At 49.1% G+C, this 25,268-nt stretch overlaps 1 long non-coding RNA gene across 7 annotated transcripts in view; it reads left to right on the top strand.

Moving 5' to 3' along the window:
• The first annotated feature begins 1,858 nt into the window (after positions 1 to 1,858).
• LOC144379413 (uncharacterized) overlaps positions 1,859 to 25,268 on the top strand; it is a 197,578-nt gene continuing 174,168 nt past the window's right edge. For all 7 annotated transcript variants that reach the window (XR_013442311.1, XR_013442313.1, XR_013442316.1 and 4 more), the window contains exon 1: positions 1,859 to 1,882. This is a non-coding gene — a long non-coding RNA (uncharacterized LOC144379413). The remainder of the gene's footprint in view (positions 1,883 to 25,268) is intronic.

The raw sequence follows: 25,268 nt of genomic DNA, 5'->3' as shown, positions 1-25,268 counted from the left end.
TCAGGGCGTAGAGTGACAAGTCCTTGAGCTTTTACAGTGCCCAGCCTCTGTGTGTGTGTGTGTGTGTGTGTGTGTGTGTGTGTGTGTGTGTTGGGTGGGGGCAGCTCTATCCATCAAGGTGGAAATGTTGGGGACCTGGAAACCTCCCGTGGCCCGGTGCCATGAAAAATGCTGGGGACACAGGAACAGGAAGACAGGGCCTGCCCTCCCGGAGAAGCTGGACCCAGACATGCCTGTGAGCTTAGCGGCCCGCTTCCCTCTCTTCTCGGCCCCACTCAGGCCCTGGCTCAGTGGCTCCAAGAGTTTCGGAGGAAGGGCAACGCCGGGGGCTTTTATGCTCAGAGCCACCTGGCGAAGAACTGGCTCCAGGCCGGGAGGGAAGGGCTGGAGGTGAGGCTGGTGTACGTACAGTGGGGAGGGGTTGTGGTTGTGTCCTCGCATCTGCTCAGAGGCTGGGATTTTCGCCCAGCTGCCAAGGCCAATGGACAGCTCTGCCTTCTGGGTGAGGGCTGGGGCGCGGGGTTCCTCAGAGCAGGCAGGTGTTGGAGGAGGCTGGGCTGTGGATCCTGCCCTGCGGGGCTGAGTAGGGCCTGTTTTCCGTTCACCTGTCCCAGAGGGGGAGACTCAAGCTAGCACTCCCCAGGGCAACCGTCACAGGATGTGGTTGCTGGTGACGGCCCCCTTCGGGCCCTCTGCGCCCTCCCCAGCCAGCGGGGGGATTCCTAGGGGAGGAGCCAGGGCTGGGGTGGGCCGGGACAGAGGCCCGGGGTGGTTCATGCAAGCCTTTTTTGTCCGACAGCCTGGGTTCAAATCCTGTCTCCTCCCTGTGTGGCCATTGGCAAGCCCCTGGACATGTCCGAGCCTTTGCCGTGAGGCTCGTCTGCGAGGCGGGCACGGAGGTAGCACACGCCACACAGTGGCTGCAAGGGTCGGAGGCTTAGCTGGAAGTGTTCCCTCTCCGTAGAGGCGAGAGAGCTCGTGGAAGGGAGACGGGAGGAGAAGGGAGGACAGCCAGCGATCCCCGGGGTCGCCATACACTGGTGCTGGTGGAGGCTTGGGGAGCATCTTGTCCCCACTCTCACTCGCCAGGTGAGGACGCTGAGCCCCGGGGGTGGGGGGCAAAGGACTTGTCCAGGGTCACTCAGAGTTAATAGCCGAGTCGCAATTCAGCCCTCCCCCTCCTCCCCGGCCCCCAGGGGCTCAGACAGGGAGATGGTGACACCCTCTGAGCTCTCTCTCATCTCTCACTCGAACCACCTCCCCACCCCGGGCCCCCTCTCCACCCACACACACACCAGTCTGAGAGAAATTGGGAAACTCTGACACGTGTCTCCCTTGCCCCCTTGCAGCCTGGCGACACCAGGATCACACAAGTCAGGAGGGGCTTTCTGACCGCTGCTGTCCAGGGCCGGTATCCCCCCGATGGGTGACAGGGGCTGCGCACAGACAGGGCCTTTCCCGGCCATCTCTATGCCTCCAGGGCCCTCAGCCATTGCTAATGGACCCAGACTCGGTGCTGGAGGTGGAGAGGCAGAGATCAAGGACATCGGGCTTTGATCTGAAGGAGGGAGGGAACGGGAGCCTGGCAGGGAAGTCCCAAACATAAGCAGGTGCGCTCACCCTCCACTCTTAACCAGGCATCAGAATTAGCCTCCAGGATCTGGGAGAGCAAACACCAAGATGTTAAATGGATGTGGCAGCTGAATCGATTTCAGAAACATCGATGTGCAGGGAGGGGCTGCATCTGAGCACAGAGGCACTGCGGGAATTTTATGGCTCTGCAAGCCAGTGAGGGAATGAGCACAGCCCAGGGCCCCTGGCCCAGCTGGAGAGAGGCCATCCGGAAAGACCTTTTGGCGGGGGGGGGGGGGGGGGGGGGGCAGTGATGCCTGAGTTGGGTTGTAAAGGATGAGTAGGAGTTTGCTATCTAGGAGCAGAGAGGAAAGGGCATTCCAAGTCGATGGGATGGCATGAGCAAAGACAGCACAAGAAACCAGGTAGCTCACAGGGTAAAGGGTGGTCCAGCCTGATAAGAGAAGAGGCTGAGGACAGTCAGTTCTCATACCGGCTCTATTTTGTAAGTAAGAAAATGGAGGCTCAGAGAGGTTAAGTAAAATGCCCAAGTCGCCAAGCTAAAAAGCGGTAGCTTTTACGTGCTGTCTAGCTTCAGAGTCTGAGCATTAACCGTGGCGCTTCCAGCGGAAACCTGTTCCTGTCCCTGTGCCCACTGGAGCCCCACTGCTGGACACAGCCAGAGCCCCAGCCTACCTCCGAGACTGGAGACGCCAGCCTTGTCTGCCCACCAACAGCACAGGCACCTGCTGGGTATGGGGATTCCGGGCTCAGGGACGGAGACTGACTCACTCTCTGGGCACCTATCTGGAACCATGCTCTCTGCTGGCCCTGGAGCCCTTCACTTGGGGAAACGCACACAGATACCAGCAACCGCGGGATCCGCCGTACAGCGGTGGCACTGAGTGGATTTGCTGTGTGCCAGGCGTACGACATTTCACATAAGCTCATAAGAGCTCTCGCAGAAGGTAGCGTCCTCCCCAATGTATAAATAAAGAAATGACGTCCAGAGAGGCTATGTGACAAGTCAGAAGCCACACAGCTTGGCAGGTGGGACAAACTTTTCTACCTAACTCCAAAGCCCCGTGTGAAACCACTGCGCTGCACGTGGGGGCACATTTAACCCACACACACTTCAGTGTGTCTGCTCAGCAGCAAAAAAGAAAGAAAAGGAACAATGGAGCCCACGGTCCCCCTCAGTGAACAAACACCGGAGGGAGGAGGGAAGTGGGAGCTGGGGGGCCCCCTCTTCTCTCAGACCCTGAGAACTATGCACCGCCTGGGCATCTTGCCACTTTAGTCACTAACAGCTAAACTTTTTCATACACGGTGGGCCTGAGCATGAACCCGTCACTTCATCTGGGCGATCCAATGCTGGAGGGAGAGGTGTCTCGGGCGGAGGCATGCAGGACAGGCTCGGATACGGGAGCCTTCCTAAAGGAGCTTGCTTTTTCTTTCCCTCCCTCCCTCGCTCCTTTCCTTCCTTCCTTCCTCTTTCCTTTTCTCCTCCTTTCCTCTTCTTTCTTTTAAATAGTAAACAGTCCCATGGTTCAAAACTCCAAACAACATACGAATGCAGAGCATCAAAATCTTACTACTCACCCATCTGCCCTCTCCCCTCACTCTTCCTCCTCCCCAGATAAACAGTATCGTTCCTCTGATGCAAAAACAAGCAAATACGAATATCTCTTGCTTCCCCATGCCCCTGCTTGCTAAACAAAATTTAAAAAAAAAAAAAAAAAGGCATTCTACCCACACTCCTAGGCTCCTTGCTTCCTCTCACTTCTCAAGGCATGCCAGAGAATTCTCCTGAGGGATTTTCGAAAGTAGCGTTGACCATGTCTGAGTTTTGTCCCACGTGCTAGCCAAGCTCACAACCTCTACTTTTTGTGACTCTGACACAGTGCCCCAGAGGGCTCTGCGGACAGAGCGGAAGAAGCCACTGTCTCTAACAGAGTTTGTTAGAGACAACGTAACTGGAGAGTAGGACAAAACAGAGAGAACAAATGAGTCAGCCATTGAGGGATGAGTAGGAGTTCGCTGGACAGGAAAGAGAGAGAAGGGCGCTCCCAATGGCAACATGGGCAAGCATGGTGCTTGTCGGCCAAAGCCTGGGGGGCGGGGGGAGGTACAGGGAGTCCACACGTGGGAAATAAAAACACTGGGGAACATCTCAGAGGGTCTATAACCTCAGCCAAGGCTTTGGTCATCGTCCTCCAGGCACTGGGGAATCCTGAGGAGTTTCTAAGGCAGGGAAGTGATTGGATGAGACGGATGCTCTAGAAAGATCACTGCTGTGAGGTGGAGGTAGATTGGAGGCAGACCAGTTGGGGGTGGTCACCGAGCGTTGATGGCCAGGACTGGGGGGGTGGAGAAGGATCCCAGGAGGTGGAGGGTGACCACATAACAGGAGGAGACTTTCTAACACGGCACCCTCCAGCCACAGTGATAATATGACAGTGACATTAAAACAGCGCCCATTCCCCAGAACTTACTATGCGTCAGGAGCCGTTCTGGGAATATTCCAGGTACTCACACAAAATGGAGCATTAGCTCCACCTCACGGCTAAGGAAATCCGGGCTCGGGAAGACTCAGAGTTTTCTGCCAGGGCTGGCAGCTGCTCACAGTGTGGCCAGGCCCTGGCCACCACTCCACGTGGCCTCCTGAGGTGGGAAGGCCACGCTAAAGGCTCATGTCTGCGCTTACTGATCTGAACGCCCGGCCGGGAGCGCCATACCCTTTATGCTTCAGGCCTCACAACTCATTGGCATCCTCCAGACATCTGGGAGAGCCCAAGGGAGGAGGCCGGGAGGAGGCTTGGGCACGATTCTCCTCCCAGGGGCCCATCTCCAGTCTGCAACCTGGGCTGCAGCAGGGGGCTCTGAGGCCCCTTCTGGGAGCATGGGCTTGGGTTTCCCTGCCCCGGCCGGGCATCGCCTGTGGGTACTCGACCTTTCCCACTGGAAACCTCACCTCCAAGGCACATCTGCCAAGTCCGGCTCAGGTCCCCATCCCTGCCCGCTGCCCCATCTGCGGTTTCCACTTCTACCCCTCCCTGAGACCCTCCCCACCATCCCGGAGGTGGCCAGAGGTGGCCAGAGCCCCGCGTGGCTGCTCGGCGTGGGCCGCCCTTGGCCTTGGCCCCAGACCCCGGTTCTGGGTTTGTAAAGATGGGATGGAGTCTCCAAAACGGGGAGGAACTGGGGAGACCCATCGAAGAAGGGATGAGTTCAAAGTAGCCTCAGTGGAAAGTTCATGTCCCACCACATCCTTCAGCTGTTTACCAGTTTGACGCGGTTCTGGCATCCTGACATGAAAAGAGGCTCACCCTTCACCACCATCATCGAGGAAGGACCGAAATAGCAGCAGAGGAAGATAAAGAAGAGTGAGACAGAGGCAGGGAGGAGAGAGAGGGTGCGTGATGAGACAGGGAGGAAGGTAAGCGGGAGGCAGCATGGTGGTGTGCAGATGGTGGGAGAGACAGCAAGACCAGATGAAGCCTCCATCCCCCTCCCTACCCCTCCCCCTGAGCTGGGCACTGCCCTGAGTCCCTTACCTGTGCAGCATCACTTAAACCTCAAGGGCTCTCAGGGCAGCCAGATATTCCCATCTCCTTCCAGGGAAGAAAAGGGAAGCCCAGAGAAGTCATGGAACTTGTTCAAGGCCACCCAGCTAGGACCCGGATGGAGGGGTCAATCAGTAGTGGCTCCCACACGTCGGCAGGAAGGAGAAAAGGGAAGAAGATGGACAAGTAGAAGGCTGGAGAATGAGATGGGACGAGATAGAGGCCCAGGGAGGATGGTGAAGCATCCTCTGTTAGGGCGGGATTGCCCCCACCAACGGGACCCCAGGGGGCCCCTTCCTGGCTCCTCCCACCCACCCGTCCCCCCCAAGTGCAGAAGGAGAGAGGAGCAGTCATCCTCCATGGCCTTCATTGTCTTCTGAGCAACCCCCTTTGCCTATGGGGTCTTCCGCACCCCCCCAACCACTGAGCAGGGCCCACCTCGTCCCCCTCCAGTCTCTCACAGCAGGGAGAGAAAAATGATCCACATCTGCACTCGCGAACACATTCCCCCCACGGGTCTGTGAGCCACACTCCCCTGTCCCTCTGGAATACATGAGCAGGGGTCCTACTTCCCTCCAAAGCCTCCCCTTTGAGGCGCGGCCACCGTGGCCTCACGCAGACACCCGGGCCTGGCGTGAAGGCAGGTGGGGGCTACTCTCATCTGAGGAAGAGATGCTAACGTAACTGGAGTCAGCACCCCCCAACTCTTCTGAGTGACTGAGACACAGTGATACCCTTTGTCACACGTCCATGACAGCCTCTCTCTTCTCCCCCAAACCCGTGGCCCCTTCCTGCTCTCACCCTCAAGCCTCCCCCTTTCTGGGAACCCGCAGGACCCCCCGGGGCTCATACCCACACTCCCCCTCTGGCAAGAACAGCCTATCCCTGGAGAAGGCCCCTGCGGGGTCTCGGATCGTGCAAGGCCATCATGACCTTCTGTCCCCAGGCCACCCTCCTCGGGGATTAGTGCGGGACCCGAGGTAGCCAGGCCATCCTGCTCCTCTGGCTGCTAGGGAACACTCCAGAGTGTGGGGTGATGCAGCAGCCTTGATTCTGAAGCCGCCCAGTAAAAATCCTGAGCTACCTTCCCTCTGGTTCCAGAAAACTCATCTGTCCTATCCATATTCAAGTCTTCCGGCTGCTTTGTTGGGCTTTCTTCTCCATTCTCAACATTATGGGCTGTTCGTTCAGCGACCCATACAGCTGAGATCTGCCCACATCAAAGCATGCCTTCCTCCCAGCAGCCGACCAGCCCCCAGGAGGGAGCCCAGCGCCCCCCCAAGCCCTGCCCCCCGAGGCTGATTTCTGCCCAGCGGTCTAGAATAGCTTCTGTCTCGTCACTTGATCCACAGTCTCTAACCCAGTGGGATGAGGAGACAGGGGCAGAATGAAGTTGATGTAAACCAACATTTCTCAAACCTCAGTTTTCCGTGTGCCTTCATGGTTTCGCTTTATCGGCAGACCATTTGTTCTTTGGTTACTGAATCCAGGCATATCTCATTGTATTGCGCTTCGCTTTATCGTACTTTGCAGATCCTGCGTTTCTTTTTTTTTCTTTTTTTTTTTCCAGTTTGAAACCATACTTTATTTTTAATGTAGCTAGAAATCAAATAACTATATATTTTTAAGCAGAAAAAAACTCCTTTACTTTTCCTTCTTATATGCTGGGTTTGAGATCCTGCGTTTCTTACAAATTGAAGCCTCATGGCGACCCCACATCAAGCAAGTCCCTTGGCGCCACTTGGCCAACAGCATTTCCTCCCTTGGTATCTCTGCGCCTCGTGTTGGTAATGCTCACAATATTTCATTACTGGGATCGTTGCTATGGTGATCCATGATCAGTGACCTCTGATGTGACCATGGGAATTGTTTTGGGGCACCCACGTAAGACGGGGAACCTCATCCATAACGTGTTCTCTGTGTTCTGACTGCTCCACGGACCAGCCACTTCCCATCTCTCTCCCTCTCCTCGGGCCTCCCTATCCCCTGAGACACCACAACATTGAAATTCGGACAATTGACAAGCCCACGGTGGCCCGGAGGTGTTCTAGTGAGGAAGGGTCAATCAGTGCAGCAAACTTTATTGTTGTCTCATTTTAAGAACTTGCCAGAGGCTCCCCAGCTTTCAGCGACCACTATCCTGACCAATCAGCGGCCACCAACATCGAGGCAAGACCCTCCACCAGCAGCAATGATGACCCACTGAAAGCTTAGATGATGGTCAGCATCTTGGGGTGATATTTTAAGTTAAGGTATTTACACTTTTTTTTAAAGACATAATGCTGTGGCACGCTTAATTGACTACAGTATAGCGTAAACATAACTTTTACATACACTAGGAAACCAAAAGATTCATTGAGCTTTCAATGAATTGCATATTTCAATACTCACTTTATGGCGGTGGTCTGGAATAAACCTACGATATATCCTAGGTATGCTTGCAGTTTTTCTGTAGATAGATTCATATATTTTTTTAACTTAGGTGTACTGTAAGAGAAGTATTTAGCCATTTTACAAAATATCTGGCACGTGCTTTTCAAAAATGCTAATATTCCAAACTACAAAGATCCAGGAACTATTTCAGACCAAAGGAGCTAAGGAGATCTGGCAACGGAATTCGAGGTGTGATCTGGGATTGCCTTTTGCTACAAAGGACGTTACTGGGGCGGATGGGGAAATGCAAATAAGGTCTGCAGATTAGATAGTAAGGCTGTATCAGTGTTAACTCCCTGATTTTGGTACATGAACTATAGTTACGTATGAAAATATTTTAGCTTTTAGGAAATGCACACGAAAGCATTGAAGGATTTATGAGTAAAGGGACAACCTACTTTTAAACGGTTCAGAAACAAACAATCTCTGCTTGGGGGAGGGGGTTGGGTAGGGGGAAGGGGGTGATAAAGTAGTAAAATAGTAACCCTGGGGGATAGCCAGAAATGAGGGGTATCCAAGGATTCTTTATAGCATTCTTGCAACTTTCCTCTAAGCCTGAGATTGTTTTAAAATTTAAAACATATATAAAGGGAGCCCAGGGAGCAGGCACACGTTTAAAGGAAACATGATGTTGTTGTTCTAAGGGGAAAACCAGTATCACTTGCTACAAATTGAAGGTAATTCTTTCAAAGCAACCACTGCTCTTGCTATAGATACATTAGTCGGCTGAGTGTGAGCCTAAGACCTGCCCGTTCTTGGTTATGTGTGGGGATGGGCAAGGGAGGGAGGGTGTTCAGACGCCCTCACTCTGGCCTGAGGTGCTCTTCTTGCTGTCAGAGAAAGGTTGGCACAGGGCCAACAAGGGCGTCGCTTTCTCACTATGTGATCTGATGATAGAGTCCTGTCCTATGGCAGTGAGCTCAGGGACATTCATTTCGTGACAGTTTAATGGGCACCCTCAGTGCCAGCTCGTTGCAGAGCCTTGGCACGGAGAAAGGACAGGATCCTGACCAGAGACAGTTAGGGGTGGTACTAGGATGGTACTAGGAGCTCCCAGTGGAGCTCACTTCTCCGAATCTAGTGTTTCTGAAGTCCCCAGAATCCAAAGATGGCGACCCCGGGGGAAGGGGGGTAGAAGGTGCCCAGGGAGCAGGCACACAGAGCTGGGGAAGAAAAGAGATCACCAGCGTGTGAGAAACAAGGTGGCGGGACCCACCCCCACAGCCCATCACACCCAGGAAGACAGAACAGCCTGAACCGACTCAGTCTTTAGTGTCTTGTTTTGATTCCCCTGTTACCCTGCACCCATGCTCCTCCCTGCTCAGATGGCAAGGGAGACTTTCCCCCCACTTTTCTTATGACATATCTCATTTTTAAGAAGGAACTTTTTGTTTTAAAATAGTTTAGATTTACAGAAAAAATTGCATAGACAGTACAGAGTTCTACACCCCACACCGTTGCCCCCTGTTACTAATACCTTACATTAGAATGGCGTATTGATCACGATTAATGAGCCTGTGTTGATACATTATTATGAACTAACGTCCATACGCTCTTCGGATTTCTTTAATCTCTACCTAATGTCCTTTTCTGTTCCAGCGTCCCACCCAGGATGCCACATTATTACGAGTCTTCTCAGATTCCTCTTGGCTATCACAGTTTCTCAGACTTTTTTTTTTTAATACCAATGACAGTTTTGATAAGTACCATTTAGGTATGTTGTAAAATGACCCTCGTTTACGATTTGTCCAGTGTTTGTCTTGACCTTAGACTGGGGTTGCGCGGGTCTGCGGGAGGAAGACCAGAGGTGACACGGCCTTCTCACCCGACGCGATCGATGGTACGTCTATGAACAGGACTTAACCCTGATGATGGGGAGCTGGCCGCGGCGGTACCTGTTACATTTCCTCACCCGACAGTCCTTCTTTCCCTCTTTCTACGCCATACTCTCTGGAACGGAGTCTCTGTGTGCAATCCCCACCTCGGAAATAGGGCATGGCTGTTTCTATGTCCACTCAGCTGACAGAGCAAGAAATGCATGTATAGGCACTCAACTGTGTGTGTGTGTGTGTGTGTGTCAAAAAGTCCATGAACGCTTCCAACACAGTCACCTGTCTGCGTGTGCAGATAAACATGAGCTCATACGGATGCCCCCAGCTCTAGTCCAGTACCATCGGGTCATCCGGACCTTCTCCTCCCACCAGCAGTGGGAAGCTGGCTCCCGCATCCGCTACCCATTTCCTTAATTGTCTCATTCTATGTTACTTTCCTTTCTTAGATTTTTCATCTTTTCTCCATTAAGACTACATGTTCCTCAAGGGCGAAGCCTGAGCATTTTTTTGTTGTTTGTTTTCTGTCCTCAACCCCCTTCACACCAATGTCTAGCTGAATGTCCTCAAGGAAAAACAATATAATGAATATGTTTACAAGTGTCTACTATGAGCCATACTCTCCGCTCATGTCTAGGGATGTAAAGATGAGTAGGACGTGGTGCTGACTCTCCAGTTGCTTCCATTGCCAATAAATACTCATTGAACGTTAAACGAAAGATCTTGGCTCCTGCCCGGCATGACAAGGCTTCTAGATCACAAATAGAGGACCACGGAAAAAAGAGAGCTGGATGGAGCCTCAGCTCATGCAGGTGGGGATTTTTGCCTAATTTGCTTACTGCTGTATCCACAGCACCCAGGGCAGAGTCTGGCATATAGTAGATGCTCAGTAAATGTTTGAGAAGGGGAAGGAGGGAGAGATCGAGGGAGAGAAGCGGGGAAGGAGGATAGGAGGGAGGGAATGATGGAAGGAGGAAAAGAGAGGGGAGCAGTCCTCAACTATTGTCCGAGTACCTCTCAGATGCGTGCACTTGGCTCCTCACACACAGGCACATCTAAACATCTCCTTGGTGCTGCACCTGAATCACTCATATCAGTGGATGGATGAGAACTGGAGCTCCTACTGCCTGCCAGCCACCTCCCAGGGGTTTGCTTGTGCCCTTATTTTGATATGATGGATTTGATATCATTCTATCAAATGAATGGGAACTGGAAAGGGCTCAGTTGCAGTAAGAAGAAGCATCCATGTCAGTAATCCGGTGTAGTTAAGGCAAAGTAGAAACCATCTGGCCCCTGGCTCTGCAAAGCTCTCAGGAAAACCCTTGCAATTGGCCCTGAGGTCCCCCTTGCCGACCCATGTCACGATTTCTCCCTGTCGCTGGGAAAGGATGGGACGAAGAGGCCCTGACTGGACTGAGTCAGGTGCAATGGGCACACGAGCCCTCCGAGAAACAGATTCTACGGCTTTTACCCAGCATCGGAAGGTCTCTGGTTAATTGTCTCTCCATTTGAGAAGCAGGCTTGCTGGTTCCTTTGATGAGTGTTTCTATAAATAGATAGAGCTGCAACCTGAACATCTGTGTCCCCAAAAGGGTTTTTTTAAGTTGTCAATGGTTGTCACTGTCATCCCTCATTTCTGCTCCAATGTAAAACAATGAAAGGGCTCAGTCTTGCTCCTCTCCTACTCCCTTGGCACCTCCCCACCCCCCATCATGCCGCCCTCCGTGGGACACGCCCGATTTTCTGAAGGTCCCAGACCCACCCCAGGGTTGTTCTTTGCTGTCACTGAGCCCCATGCTGTAGGAGCCCAGCCCCCACCTTGGGGGGGGCGGCTAGAAGACCCCCTCACGCAGGCACAGAGCCCAGCATGAATCGTGAGCACCGCCTCTGAACAACAAAGTCCCTGGGTATATTACTTCTTAATTAAGCAAGATGAAAAGATGAAACAGAATTAGAGAACAAGCCTTTGGGGCATGGTGGTGGGGACCGGAATGCTCTCCAAAAGCAGAGAGAAAGAATTCTTGCATAGCTGGGGTTCAGAACGAATGTTCCTCCCCGCTCATTCGGTTTGCTTTCATTCCATGTGCAGCCTGCTCTTCCTCCAGGGGCTTGCTGTTTGCTCTGCACCGGGCACTTGAGGCGCCTGAGGGATCCGGACAGCCCTCCACCACAGCCACCGCTCCTATCTCTCCTTTGTACAGACGGAACAACACAGGCCTGGCAGCGGGCGGGGTTCAAACCCAGATCCGTGGGTCACGATCACGGCCACGGTCACAGCGCCCGCGGCGGGGAAGACATGGTGGACCCAGCTCTAATCTTCCTGTAAGGGGAAAACGCCCACGCGAAAACCGGAAAACAGTCATTCGAGGCAACAACATCAGAGCCATCTGAGCCGCCGCCCCCTCCCCAGGGTCGCGATCAGTGGGATCTAAGCATCTCCCGTCTGAGAAGCTTCCTCAGGTGGGTGGAGGGCCCGCAAGGCAGTACCTAAAAGGCCAAGATGAGGCAGTCACCCGGGTAAGTCCCGCCCGCCCTTCCAGAAGCATCCAGAAATGGAGCGGTGGGCCGCACCTCCAACCCACCAGATGACTGGCCCCAACTTCATTTCTCTTGCCATCAGGAGACACGGCCAGCTTCTGAGTCACAAAAGGAGGGACATTCATGAGGATGCCTGCGAGGTGGGGGACGAGGATCCCACCTGGGAGATGAGGAAATTGATGCTCTGGGGACCTCAAGTGACAGGCCCACTGGCCACACGGGCAGCGCCAGAGTGGAGGCTCATCCTGGCCCCCGGGGTCCAGACTTCAGGCTTTGCCCTCTCAGATGCCTCAATGTTGCAGCCTGGAGCCCAAATTTGACCTACAGACGTGCTTATTGAGGCCAGCTTGGTGGCCAGAGAGGAGACCTTTTGAGATGGGACGGGGCTGCTGGTCACCCAGGCTAGGACCGTGTTGGCACTGGGTTTGTCAGCCCCGCCCCACTGCTCAAGGCCTGTCCCTGCACGAAAGCCGGCTGGGCCACGTTGGACCCATGGGGAAGCAGAGCGTGCTGGTACCCCGGCTGGGGACACTGGGGCAAGTCCGAGGGAGACCCCTTCCTTCTGTTTCTTGGGCTTCCATCTGTCTGAGACCCCAGGGCATAGCCCCCTGGAGTGGGTGGGGCATTGCACAGGGTCCTTGCAGGGGGCCTGAGGCAGCAGGGCCTGTCCCTGGTCTGCCTGTAAGTCACGTGGGCGCATCTGCGCTCCCTGCAAGCCCCACACGAAAGGGGGGCTCTCCATAGACAGAGACGGTGGGGGGGAGAAGCACCCGCCCCGTCCTGCTTGAGCTCAGCCCTGTTTCAGGTCTGTTCTGTGCCCGGCCTTCCCTGAGGCGGCCACGGGAAGTCTGTGGGCTGGGAGTGAACCGGGAGTGGCCTTTAGGGAAGCTGGTGGATGTTTGTCATGGGACGGTTTGTTCAAACCTTTGCTCACCACAAACGCTGAGACTGAGCGACGCTGGGAAGAGCCCCCTTCACCTAAACCGTGGCCGCCAACCCACAGCCAGTGCCCGGAACCCTGCCGTTAGCACTCCACCCCTTTGGGTTAAAGAGTTACCTCTTCAGAGGTCATTTTTACTTGTATTTATTTATTTATTTTTAAGAGTTTATTTATTTGAGAGAGAGAGAGTGCGGGGGGACGGGGAGGGGCAGAGGGAGAGGGACAAGCAGACTCCGTGCTGAGCGTGGAGCCCGACTTGGGGCTCCATCCCAGGACCCCGAGATCATGACCTGAGCCAAAATCAAGAGTCGGGCGCTCAACCAACTGAGCCACCCAGGCACCCCCACTGGGGTCATTTTTAAAGGTGAGTACTCCTGGGAGGTATTGGCCATTAGTACCCGAGTATGAACTGCTTTCCCAGACTTGCCAGATTTTTAGAGATGGAAGAGAACTCAAACACCACTTTGTCCTAGCAGCACATTTTTTCAGACCAGAAGCCCGAGTCCCAGAGAGGTGGAATGGTTTGTCCACGGTGAGGAGCAAAGCCAGAGCCGCGAGGTGGTTTTCCTCGGTCTGTGGTAGGCACACATCTTCCGTGAAGGGCCAGATAGCGAATACTCCAGGCTTTGCTGGCCATATGGTGCGTGTCACAACCACTCGGTTCTTCCAGAGCGCTGGGAAAACAGCCAGAGACAAGACGTAAATGAACGAGGTTGGCGATGCTCCAGTCAGACTCTGTGTATGGGCACGGAAATTTGAATTTCATACCATTTTTTATGTGTCACAAAATACTCTTCCCTGTACTTATTTTATTTAAAAATGTAAAAACCATCCTTAATTTGCAGGCCACCTGCGACCAAGCCCCGGGCCTGAAGGCCCAAGGACGAGAGTTGGCTTGCCCCTGGTCTAGGGAAGGGTTTCAAGAAAGCTACATCGGACGCCCTCGTACCTTCTTTGCTTGTTTTCTAAAATGATGCATCAAGAGTCTGATGAAGCAGGATGTGATTCGCATTTCTTACTCAGTGTCCTATTTTAAATACCGACATTTTAAAAGAACACTGTTACCATCATGCTTTTAAATGAACCTAGTGGAATAGAACTTTGATACCCACCATCATCCTTTTCTCCTTCCAAATATTTTTATTGTGGTAAAATACATACAACACAAAATTTACCATCTTAACCATGTTTAAGTGTACAGTTCAGTGCATTAAATACATTCATACATTCATACACGCCCCAGGGGAGGCAAATTTTTACCTCTACACCGTAGAGGTATTCATTCATACATGCCACCATCCATAACCATAGCCTGTTTCTTCTTGTAAAACTGAAATTCTGTCCCCATTAAATACGCACTCCCCTCCCCCCCACCCCAGCCACTGGCAGTCCCCATTCAACTCTCTGTCTCTACAATTTCAACCCCTCTAAGTACCTCACACGAGTAGAAGATACAGGATTTAATTTCTTGCGACTGGCTCATTTCCCTTAGCATAATGTCCTCCAGGTCCATCCATGTAGCAGGTGTCAGAAATTCCTTCCTTTGTACTCAGCCTTTGAGGCTGAATCATATGGAAGTATACGCCACATTTTGCTTATCCACTCACATCTGTCAAAGGGTTGCTTCTAAATTTTCCCCTGGTGAACAGTGCTGCCAGGAACAGGGGTATTGGAGGGGTGGCAAAATATGTCACCCCAAGATACACCACTCTGGCGTAAGGATTATGTTGAGTGAAAGACACTTGGAAAACAGCAAATACAGGAAAAACACTCTGACCTTCTTTCTTTCTCTTAAAAGCAGGAGATGAAATCCCCATATGAAAAATGTCTTCCTGAACATACCAGAAGCAAAGTAGCATTCTTATCATCAAGGACCAGAAGTTGAGACGGAGAAAATTCTGTACACACAGACTTTGCTATAATCATTCTTATCTCCCTTTAGCCTCTCCTATGGTTTAGTTTCTTCCCCACAATCGCCCCCCTTTGCTCAATCTGCTATAGAAGCACTCAGGTTTCACCATGTCTTTGGGGCTTCACAAGGGCTCCCGGGCATGTAACACTTTCGTAAATGTGGTGCTTTTCTCCTGCTAACTAATCCATTTTATGTCAGTTTGTCAGGCACACCCAGAAACCTAAGAAAGTGGAGGTAAAAATTTGCCTCCCCTGGGGTGCATGGCTGGCTCAGGCTTGATCTTGGGTTGTAGGTTCAAGCCCCACGTTGGGTGTAGGGATTACTTAAAAATAAAATTAAAAAAAAAAATTTGCCTCCTGCACAGTGTACAACCATTTAAAAATACAGTTGACCCTTGAACAACATGGGGGTTAGGGGTGCCAACCTCCCCTCCCTGCCCACTCGCAGTCAAAAATCCGCATTTGACTTTGGACTCCCCCCAAATTTAACTACCAGTAGCCTACTGTTGACCAATAACGTAAACAGCCAATCAACACATATTTTATGTGTTATATGTATTATATACTGTATTCTTGCAATCAAGTAAGCTAGAAAAAAGAAAATATTACTAAGAAAATCATAAGAAAGAGAAAATACATTTACAGTACTGTACGTATATGGATAGGAAAAAATCCGTATGTAAGTGGATGCGCTCAGTCCAAACCCGTGTTGTGCAAGAGTCAATTGTATATGAGGAAGCTCTTCTTTACCAGTTAGTATTACCACATCATTCCTTTTCCTCCTCGAACACTTATTCTACTCCTTCCATATAATGTTATCCTCAAATATTTTTCTACTTTCATCTTATTGTGTTTTGAAACAAAAATATGTCTACATTAAAATATTAAAACTTTACCATTTCCTGTGGTCAGAAGGTTCTGGTAAAATTTCCCCCCTCGACCATAACTGTCATTACAATTATTCTTAGCGCACAAATAGAAGGAACATGGGTGTTATAATTTTGATAAATGATTATTAGCTACAAAAGGCTACATTTTATTGGAAATGTATCTCTCTCTGAATCAGGTGTTAGGATCTTTCCCCCCTCATTTAGTTAATGTATCTGTGGATGGATATTATTTGTTGCTAAAACAAGATAGGTACAAGCATCCTGGTTTTCATTTTTATGGATGCGCAGGCTGGCCAGTGACACTGGAAGGGACTTTTTTTATAGTGATGCCACTTAATTTTTTCAACTGTGTCCAATTTAGAGGCTAAACTCCACAAAGTAATCTAGCATCAAATTACTTCTTGATTCAAGATTCTGTTGAAGATAAAAACCAGAACCCATCCCACTTGCAAAATGATTTGTTCTCTTGGAGTCATTTAATTCCTTGTCACCAGGGCCGACACTTCAAATCGTCCCTTTGTGGGTGCCCCAGTAGTTTGTAAGGGGGGGGGTCAGGCCTGTACAGTTTTAGTAAGGGGAAGAGGGAAAATTATGAAAGAGCACGAAAGGACGTGGTCTGGGAGGAGTACAAACTGGAAATAGAGTCCCCGAGGACCCCCGGGGCCCCTTCCCATCTGAAGACCAGCAGCCTGGGGCAAAGATGAAGAAAAGCAGACGTGCCGAGAGCTGCAGAAACCCTCGGCATGAACTTCCCAGTCCAAGCCTCTGCACTAGGGGATTGACCAAGCTCCTAGCAGCCTATGGCCACATCCCTGGGGTAACCCATCCTCCTTGAGCTCCCATCTGCAAAAGCTCGAGGTGGCCAGAAGAATTTACCATTTGTTCCAGAAAACACCCGAGGCTGGCTCCCTTTCCACGGAGCATTTATTGAAAAAAAAAAAAAAAAACAAACTTAAAATTGTAAACCTTTTCTCTGTCCCTCTGAGCTGTACACGCATCTCCTTCCACCCAGGGGTGTCTCAAGGACCGGAGAGCCATTCCTTTGAATGCAATTGTCAGGAAGGACGGGGCCTCTGCCCTCCTGTCTCAAGGTAGAATCCGAACTTTGAGGAATGCCACTTAGCAGACACTGGGTGACCCGATCACTTTGACATTCACCCACCTCTCACCTGCTTTTTGTCATTTTCACTTCCTGACTCTGCTCCAGTCCCCCACCCCTAGCTGCCTCTCCCAACACCCCCATCCCCTCTTCAGAGGACCCGGTCGCCCTGTGTGAAAGGCAGTTGACCAGATTGTCCTCGCGGTGCAGGACTAGCACATCCCCTCCCCGCAGCTCAACCACCGATGGGCTACAGTGCTCTTCCCCGGGGAGCCTTCTCAGGCGCGCAAGGCCCTCACCGACACTGGACGCGGATCGGCCCGTCCAGCCAAGAGAAAGCAGCGGGCTTGGCTGGGCAGCTGCCCTCGCCCCCCGGAGGCCCGCCTCCTCCCGGGGCCTCTCCTCTGTTAGCAGAGGAGTGATTTGCCGGTCCTCTGGGAAGCCCAGAGCAGACTCTTTCAGAGAGAACACACCACAGTCCTTCCAAGCCGAGAAAAGGGACTCCTGTCTGGAGGGGGAGAGACCGGACCCTCACATCGGGGGCCTGGAAGAAACCCTAAAGACCATGAAAGATCGTCTAGTGCCAAGGTCGCATTGTGTAGCGAAAGTGGAAGCTGAGGGCGCCAGGTGACGTTCTTGAGGCCGGAGAGCTAGTCAGAGGCCACCATGCTCTTCCAACAACCCTGACACTTGTAAACGGTGCTACGTGGCCTGACTCATGGCATGTGCCAAATAAATGTTTGCCTAATTGACAGAGGGCAGCTCCAAGTCCCTCGCACTGTGCACAGCAGTGAACCTCGGCCCACTCCGAAGCCAGCAGCGGGAGGCCCGAGAGACTGTTCTGGGCGTGGAAAGCCAGCATCAACCTGTGTATGCTAAAAATCTAAGTTGACACTTCCCTTCTTTTGAAATGTGGCAGGGTCCCTCCCCTGTGAGGATACTAGGCTATCCTCTCATGGTAGATTCTGGAAATCCTGAGGCTCGGTGCACTTCCTAGGGCACGGTTAGTGATGACCCTACTCACAGGGCCACGGGCTGCTTGATCCTGAGTGGCCCCAGTTGCACAACGTCTAGCCTTGTGGCCCTCCCTCGCGGCCTCTGGAGTGACAGGCAGAATCCGGGTGCAGGGGTCAGGTGCCACGGTCCCCTGGAGGGGGAGCGGTGGCAGAAGCCTCTGAGCTAAAGTTAATTATAGAGACCTACCCACTCTATTTAAAGCTCAAGAGAAAAAGAAAGCGGGAAAGGAAATGTGAAAGGCAAACAATCTTTAGGCACATCAGAGATGGTGCCTTGGCGGGGAGGGGCCCAGGCTGCTGGGAAAGGGCCTAGAAATTTCTGTGCACAGAGCCCCGTACAGTGGGGGTGGGTGCTAGTACCGGTGAAAAACAGAAAACATCCTAAACGCTATCAAAAGGAGACTGCTTACTCATTTACAGCACACAGCCCACTGTGGAATGTTCTCTGGAGAACGATGTATAGCTGGATTTGCTGGTTTAGGGAGAAGACCTCAGCATATTTTTGAGGGAAAAAATAAATTTAAAAACAGCATTTGTAGTGAGATCCCATTTATGTAAAGTGGTATCTCACACACACACACACACACACACACACACACACACACACACGAGAGTATCTGAAAAGTCAGGAAACAGAAGCAGGGTCAGCATCATGGGTGTAGGACCTGTGCAGGGCCCCACACTCAGAAAGACCGTGCATGATTTAATGCTCTGCTACCAGCTTCGTAATTCTTAATTATGCAGTTGACTCTGCATAGAAAACACTCACTTAAAAAAAAAAAATCAACTGGGGCGCCTGGGTGGCTCAGTCAGTGAAGCACCCGACTCTCAATCTCAGCTCAGATCTTGATATCCGGGGGGTGAGTTCAAGCCTTGTGTTGGGACTTAAAAAAAAAATCAGGGGCACCTGGGTGGCTCAGTCGGTTAAGTGTCCGAGTCTTGGACACTTGGTTTCGGGCTGGGTCATGATCTCATGGTTGTGGGACCGAGCCCTGCATCGGGCTCTGAGCTCCGTGTGGAGTCTGCTTCGGATTCTTTCTCCCTCTCCCTCCCCCTCTGCCCCTCCTTGCTCTCTCTCTCTAAAATAAATAAAATCTTTTTTAAAAAAAATCAACTTTGCAGAGGCATAATTTGCATACAACAAAGTGCATCCATTTTAAGTGGACAGTTGAACAAATTTTCACAACCGTGTCTATCCATGTCACCACCACCACAATCAAGACAGAGAACATCTCCATCACCCCCAGAAAGTTCCCTCCTGCTCCGTCCCGTCACGCTCCCCCCATCCCAGCCCCAGGCAACCACGGACAGGGCTTTCTGGCACTCTAGCTGACTTTGTCCTTTCCAGATTTCTACAAAAATAGAATTGGGCAGTATGCACTCCTGCTCTGCCTTCCTCCCCCGGTGCCCTGTTCTGAGGTTCATCGTGCAGTTGTATTATCATTGTTTGTGCTTTCTTATTGCTGTGATGATATATGGCTATACCACAGTTTGTCCCTGTGGATGGGTATCTGGGAAGTTTCCAGTTTGGAGCTATTATGAGCATTGCTGCTGTGAACAATTCGTGTATAAGGTGTGTCTGGACATATGCTTTCGTTTCTCTCGGGTGAATACCTACAAGTGGAATTACCATGTTGTATGGTACAAGATGCGTGTTTAACTGTACAAGACATGGTCAAACCGTTTTCCAAAGCCGTTGTACCATGTTTATATTTCCACCAGCTAAACTCATTTTTAAACAGCACGTTAAAATTTCAACACCGTGCACAATGTTTTTCTTCATCCTCCAGTGCAACAGAGTTTCCAGAAAGTCTAGAAATTCACGTGAAATGGCAATTATTTATTGCCCTTTTTTTTTCAGATTAACAATTGGACACATTGCTTCAAATTTAGAGGTCTTTCACGTGAAACAGTATCTAGAGGTTGAAGAAAACAGATTGGAAATGTAACTAACATTGGTTTAAAATAAGCTTATACTGTTTCCTGAGATTTTGAACACCCGGATGGTGCAAAAATGACTCGGCGGGTGGGGCAGGGGTCACCTGGACGTTTTAGGCTGTGGTTTACTTCCTGGCCATGAGAGCTACACGTATTTTGTAGAAAATCAGAAAATATACAAAAGAATAAAAGTATGGCTCAAAATCCTAATCATCAACTTGTTAGAATTCCTTCCTGTGTGTTTTGCTAGACAGCCGTGTGTGTTTCATGATGCTGATTGAATTTTGTTAACTTCCTAACATAGCTCCTCATTTACAAAAGCATTACTTCCTCCTAGCAAAAATTCAAAAATAAAATTTTGGTTTTAAAATAGAAATAAGAGGTCTTCCTCAAAGTCAACAAGCTGCTGTGCATTTTGCCAAAATTTGCCACTTCTGTTCAGCCCTTTCCATACTTACACGTATAGGAACACTGTCCTTTTAAACACATATAATTTAAAAATGCATAGGATTTTACATCCTATGTTTTTTCACCTAATAATATATCATTAAAATTCCCTAGAAAACAAGGTTTTTAATGTCCACTTAGGAGTCCATGTATAAATACACCTTAATTTATTCAACTATTATTCAAATGTTGAACACTTTGGATGAGACTCTTTCCCTTTTTTTGGTAAAGATTTTATTTATTTATTTATTTATTTTTATTTATTTGAGAGCGAGAGCACAAGCTGGGGGGACAGGCAAAGGGAAAAGGAGAAGCAGACTCTCAGCTGAGCAGGGAGCCTGATATGGGGCTCGATCCCAGGACCCTGGGATCATGACCCGAGCTGAAGGCAGACACTTAACCGACTAAGCCACCCAAGCCGCCCCTTCATTGTTGACTAACTTGCATGTTCATGATTATTAGAGAGGTAGGGGTTTTTAAATACACTTACTGGCCAGGCCTATCTTTCCATTTGCAAATTGCTATCATGTTCACTGGTTTTTCCATTAAGGTCTTATCTTTTTCTTATGGAAATATAAAAGTATATAATATATTTGTGAATACCCAGCATTTATAACAGTGCCTTAAACATCACAGCACTCAATAAATGTTAAGGGAATGAAAAAATCCTAGGGATGTTCATCCTTTTTCCTCCATGCTGCAAATATGTGCTCTTAGTTATCAAATGCCTTAAATTTTTGCTCATGTTGCTTTTTGGCTGTATACTTTGTTTACATTACCCTTTTTATTTTGAAATAGATTGACAGTTGCCAGAATCAAGTTCCTGTGGGCTCTTCATAAGGCTTTCCCCATTAATAGCCTCATGCATCACCAGGATACATTGTAAACAGTAGGAAAACATGGGTGCAAGATTACTTTTTAGAAAGATTTATTTATTTATTTTGAGAGAGAGCAGGGGGAGGGACAGAGGGAGAAGGAGAGAATCTCAAGCAGACTCCCCGTTGAGTGTGGAGCCTGGCCTGGGGCTTGATCCTACGACACCAAGATCAGGACCCAAGCCACAACCAAGAGTCTGACACTCAACCGACTGAGCCACCCAGGTGCCTATATTATTAATACAGTGTATAACGATTTTTTGTCATCATTGCACACCACTTTCTAGTACAATATCTGACACATAATTAGCTCTACATCAATATTTTTAAATATTGATTGGCTGAGACTATATGGAGCAATCCTATTTTAATCGAAAGTTCTTCATCTGTGAAAGTATAAGACTGGGGCGCCTGGATGGCTCAGTCGTTAAGCATCTGACTTCGGCTCAGGTCATGATCCCAGGGTCCTGGGATTGAGCCCCGCATCGGGCTCCCTGCTCAGCGGGAAGCCTGCTTCTCCCTCTCCCACTCCCCCTGCTTGTGTTCCCTCTTCATGGTGTCTCTCTCTGTCAAATAAATAAATAAATAAAATCTTAAAAAAAAAAAAAGAAAGTTTAAGACTGTTGTACAGAATGCCTCCACCTACTATTTTTCTTTTTTTGATTCTCTTTGCCGGTTTCACCCCACCCCCACCCTCACCCTACCCCACCCCCTCTTTTGGCAACGGCCAACCTGTTCTCTGTATTTATGGTCTTAGTTTTTTTCTCTTTTCTTTTTTAAGATTCCACTTATAAGGGAGATCATACAGTATTTGTCTTTTTCTGCCTGACTCATTTCACTTAGCATAATGCCCTCAAGGTCCAACCATGTTGTCACAAATGGCCAGATTTCATTCTTTTTTATGGCTGAATAATATACCACTGCATATACATAATGCCAATGCATATATATAATAATATGCCACTGTATATATATATAATATATATTATATATATTATAATAATATATATTATATATATTATTGGCATTATATTATATAATATATATATTATATAATATATAATATAATTCCACTGTATATATATATGCACATATATATATAATATAATATAATGCCACTGTAATAATATACCACTGTATATATATAATATATAATATATAAAATATGCCACTGCATATATATAATAATATGCCACTGTGTGTATACACACACACACACACACACACATATATATATACACCACCATTTCTGTATCTGCTCCACTGATGACACTTAGATTGTTTCCACATCTTGGCTATTATAAATAATCCTGCAATGAACATGGGTGTGCAAGTGTCTTACAATGTATAGTATTTTCATGTTCTCTGGATATATACCCAAAAGTGGGATTGCTGGGCCATAGGGTACTTCTATCTTTAATTTTTTGAGGAACTCCATACGGGTCTCCACAGGGGCTGCACCAGTTTGCCTTCCCAGTATATGTTGCAGGTATGCGCTTAGGTACCCAGTAGGTTACCTTTTTGCTCGTGATGCTTATTTCCTTACAGAACTTTAAAATCTACTTCCGTTTTCTTTTTGTGTTTTTATTTTCATTATTGGGTGTTTAGTAAGTCTTTTCTTCATCCTTCCATCAGATAAACACAGGTCTGTATAAGCCTCTACTTCTGTTTTCGTAAAACACTAGAATTTTAATAGCTGGAAAGGCAAGCTTTCTTTCACCACTCCCATTTTTCTTTTTTTTTTTTAAAGATTTTTTATTTATTTATTTGACAGAGAGAGACACAGCGAGAGAGGGAACACAAGCAGGGGGAGTGGGAGAGGGAGAAGCAGGCTTCCCGCTGAGCAAGGAGCCCGACGCGGGGCTCGATCCCAGGACCCTGGGATCATGACCTGAGCCGAAGGCAGACGCCCAACGACTGAGCCACCCAGGCGCCCCTTACCACTCCCATTTTTCAAAAATGTCCTGGTAATTCTCATCAGTCTATCCTTTAGGTGAACCTGAAAATTACTTAAATCCACCCTCCAGCCCACGACACACACATCAATACCATTTGGATTTGGCAAAAATGGCCTTTAACCTCTAAGTTATGATATTTGGTCTTTCCATCCAATATTTCAGGATGCCTTTGTGCCAATCCTCCCTTCACGCCCTTTGGATGCCTGTCGGCTTGAACTGGAAGAGATGTGAGAGGTCACGAAGCCCACCGTAGGTGACACCCACAGCGCCCCGGAGCTCTGCACCAGCCTCCCGATTTTCCACCTGACATACCTCGAACAGCTTCAAGATGACAGATTCATTTAGCAAATATTTTGAAAAGACAGTCACCACGTTGGAATGTAAATTGATAGACTGCTTTTTAAAGCAATTGGAAAATATTCGCTGAGATTCGCAATGCTGATCAGGAGACCCACGTTTAGGAACTGCTAAGAACACAGTGTGGACGAACATCTATGCACAAGCATGTCCTTTAGCATCTGTAGCACAAGGGAAAACTAGAAATAGGTGCCCGGCATCTAGGAAAACCATTCAGTCCATTCTGGAATGTGGATCGGATAGAATTTTAGGCCATTTTCAGAAGTGACTCTTTTTATAAATTCCAGCAAACAATGATGGTCAGGCTGGATGGGATTCTTTTTTCTTTCTATTTAAAAAAAAAAAAGTTTTCCATTATGAATACTTATTTCTTTGATGGTTTTTAAAACCTATTTTAAATGAGCCATTACCGGTTTTCAAAATTAATACACTTTTTTTTTAAACTTTTTCTTTCTTTCTTTTTTTTTTTTTAAGATTTTATTTATTTATTTATTTGACAGAGAGAGATAGCGAGAGAGGGAACACAAGCAGGGGGAGTGGGAGAGGGAGAAGCAGGCTTCCCGCTGAGCAGGGAGCCCGATGCGGGGCTCGATCCCAGGACCCTGGGATCATGACCTGAGCCGAAGGCAGATGCTTAACGACTGAGCCACCCAGACGCCCCCAAATTAATACACTTTTATTATAAGAAATCCATACTCTTTGAAAGAAAACAGGCTAAATGCTGCTCTTCTGCTATATAGAAGAAAATTTAAATAATCTAAAATCCTACCACCTGGAGAGACTCACCTCTAACATTTTGTTGTACAATAACGACACAGGCAGACAGATGATAAATGGATAGATAGATAGATGGCTAGATGGATGGGTAGATAGATAGATAGATAGATAGATAGATAGATAGATAGATATTACACACACACACACACACACAAATGCTGTTTTGCAAATTGCTTCTTTCATTCATTAATATGTCATGGACATCCTTCCATATCAATAAAAGTCAATCGACCTCATTCTTTTTTAATGGTCTGCATTATAGTATTTCCACCCACACACCTTGTGGGTGGATGGACCATTATTTATTTAACTAATCCCCTATTGATGCACACTAAGGTTGTTTGCAATATTTCACTCAGTAATTAACATTATCAGTAAGTGAGCCGGGTAGGGAGTCAGCCTCCCAGCTAGCTGTCATATCTACTGTTAATTCACAATTCCCATCATGTCCTCAGTCTCCTCCTTTGTAAGAGGAGGACGTGGAGGGCGTCACGTGAACGTTGAGATGCCTCCAGCTGCAGCAATCCCTGATTTCTTGAGGTGGCAGCCGATTTTTCAAGAACATGAAGTGCTCAGTGCAATTCAGAGTAAATGGCACAGCTAAAAATAGTGTTCCTCTGTCAAATGATACTGTGAAGGCCCCAGATCCCTGCCAGGCTTGCTTCCTGATCTGGAGGGTGGCTGGAAAGTGACTTCCAATGCCATCTTGGGCCATAAACACTTAGGAAGGCAGCTCTGTCTTCAACCAGGCTAGCGTCCCTGGGAGCGGTGTGGAGGCGATGTGGTCCCCTGCCACCCACCCAGTCACCGACACACCGCCCTCAGTCCTGCCCTTCTTCCCCGCGTCTTTCCTCAAGCCTCAAAAATGCACGCACTAGGGTGCCTTGAGTTCTGTGTTTGCTCTGCAGCAAATCTCCCAACGATCCCCTACTAGCAACAGCTGCAGATGCCCCGAAACAGTCCTCTCCTTTGCCAAGAGCTTTTGATGTTGTGTAGCAAGCACGAGAGTGGCCTTCCACTGGGCGAAATGGCACTGACCCAACGGCAACCACAATACAACCAAACTGAGCACCTACTACGCTCTAGACACTGTTCTAAGCACATATCACTTTATTTCTGAGG

This window comes from Halichoerus grypus, chromosome 11, assembly GCF_964656455.1.
Source record: "Halichoerus grypus chromosome 11, mHalGry1.hap1.1, whole genome shotgun sequence".
Taxonomy (NCBI): Eukaryota; Metazoa; Chordata; class Mammalia; order Carnivora; family Phocidae; genus Halichoerus; species Halichoerus grypus.
This window is presented reverse-complemented; position numbering and strand designations above follow the sequence as displayed.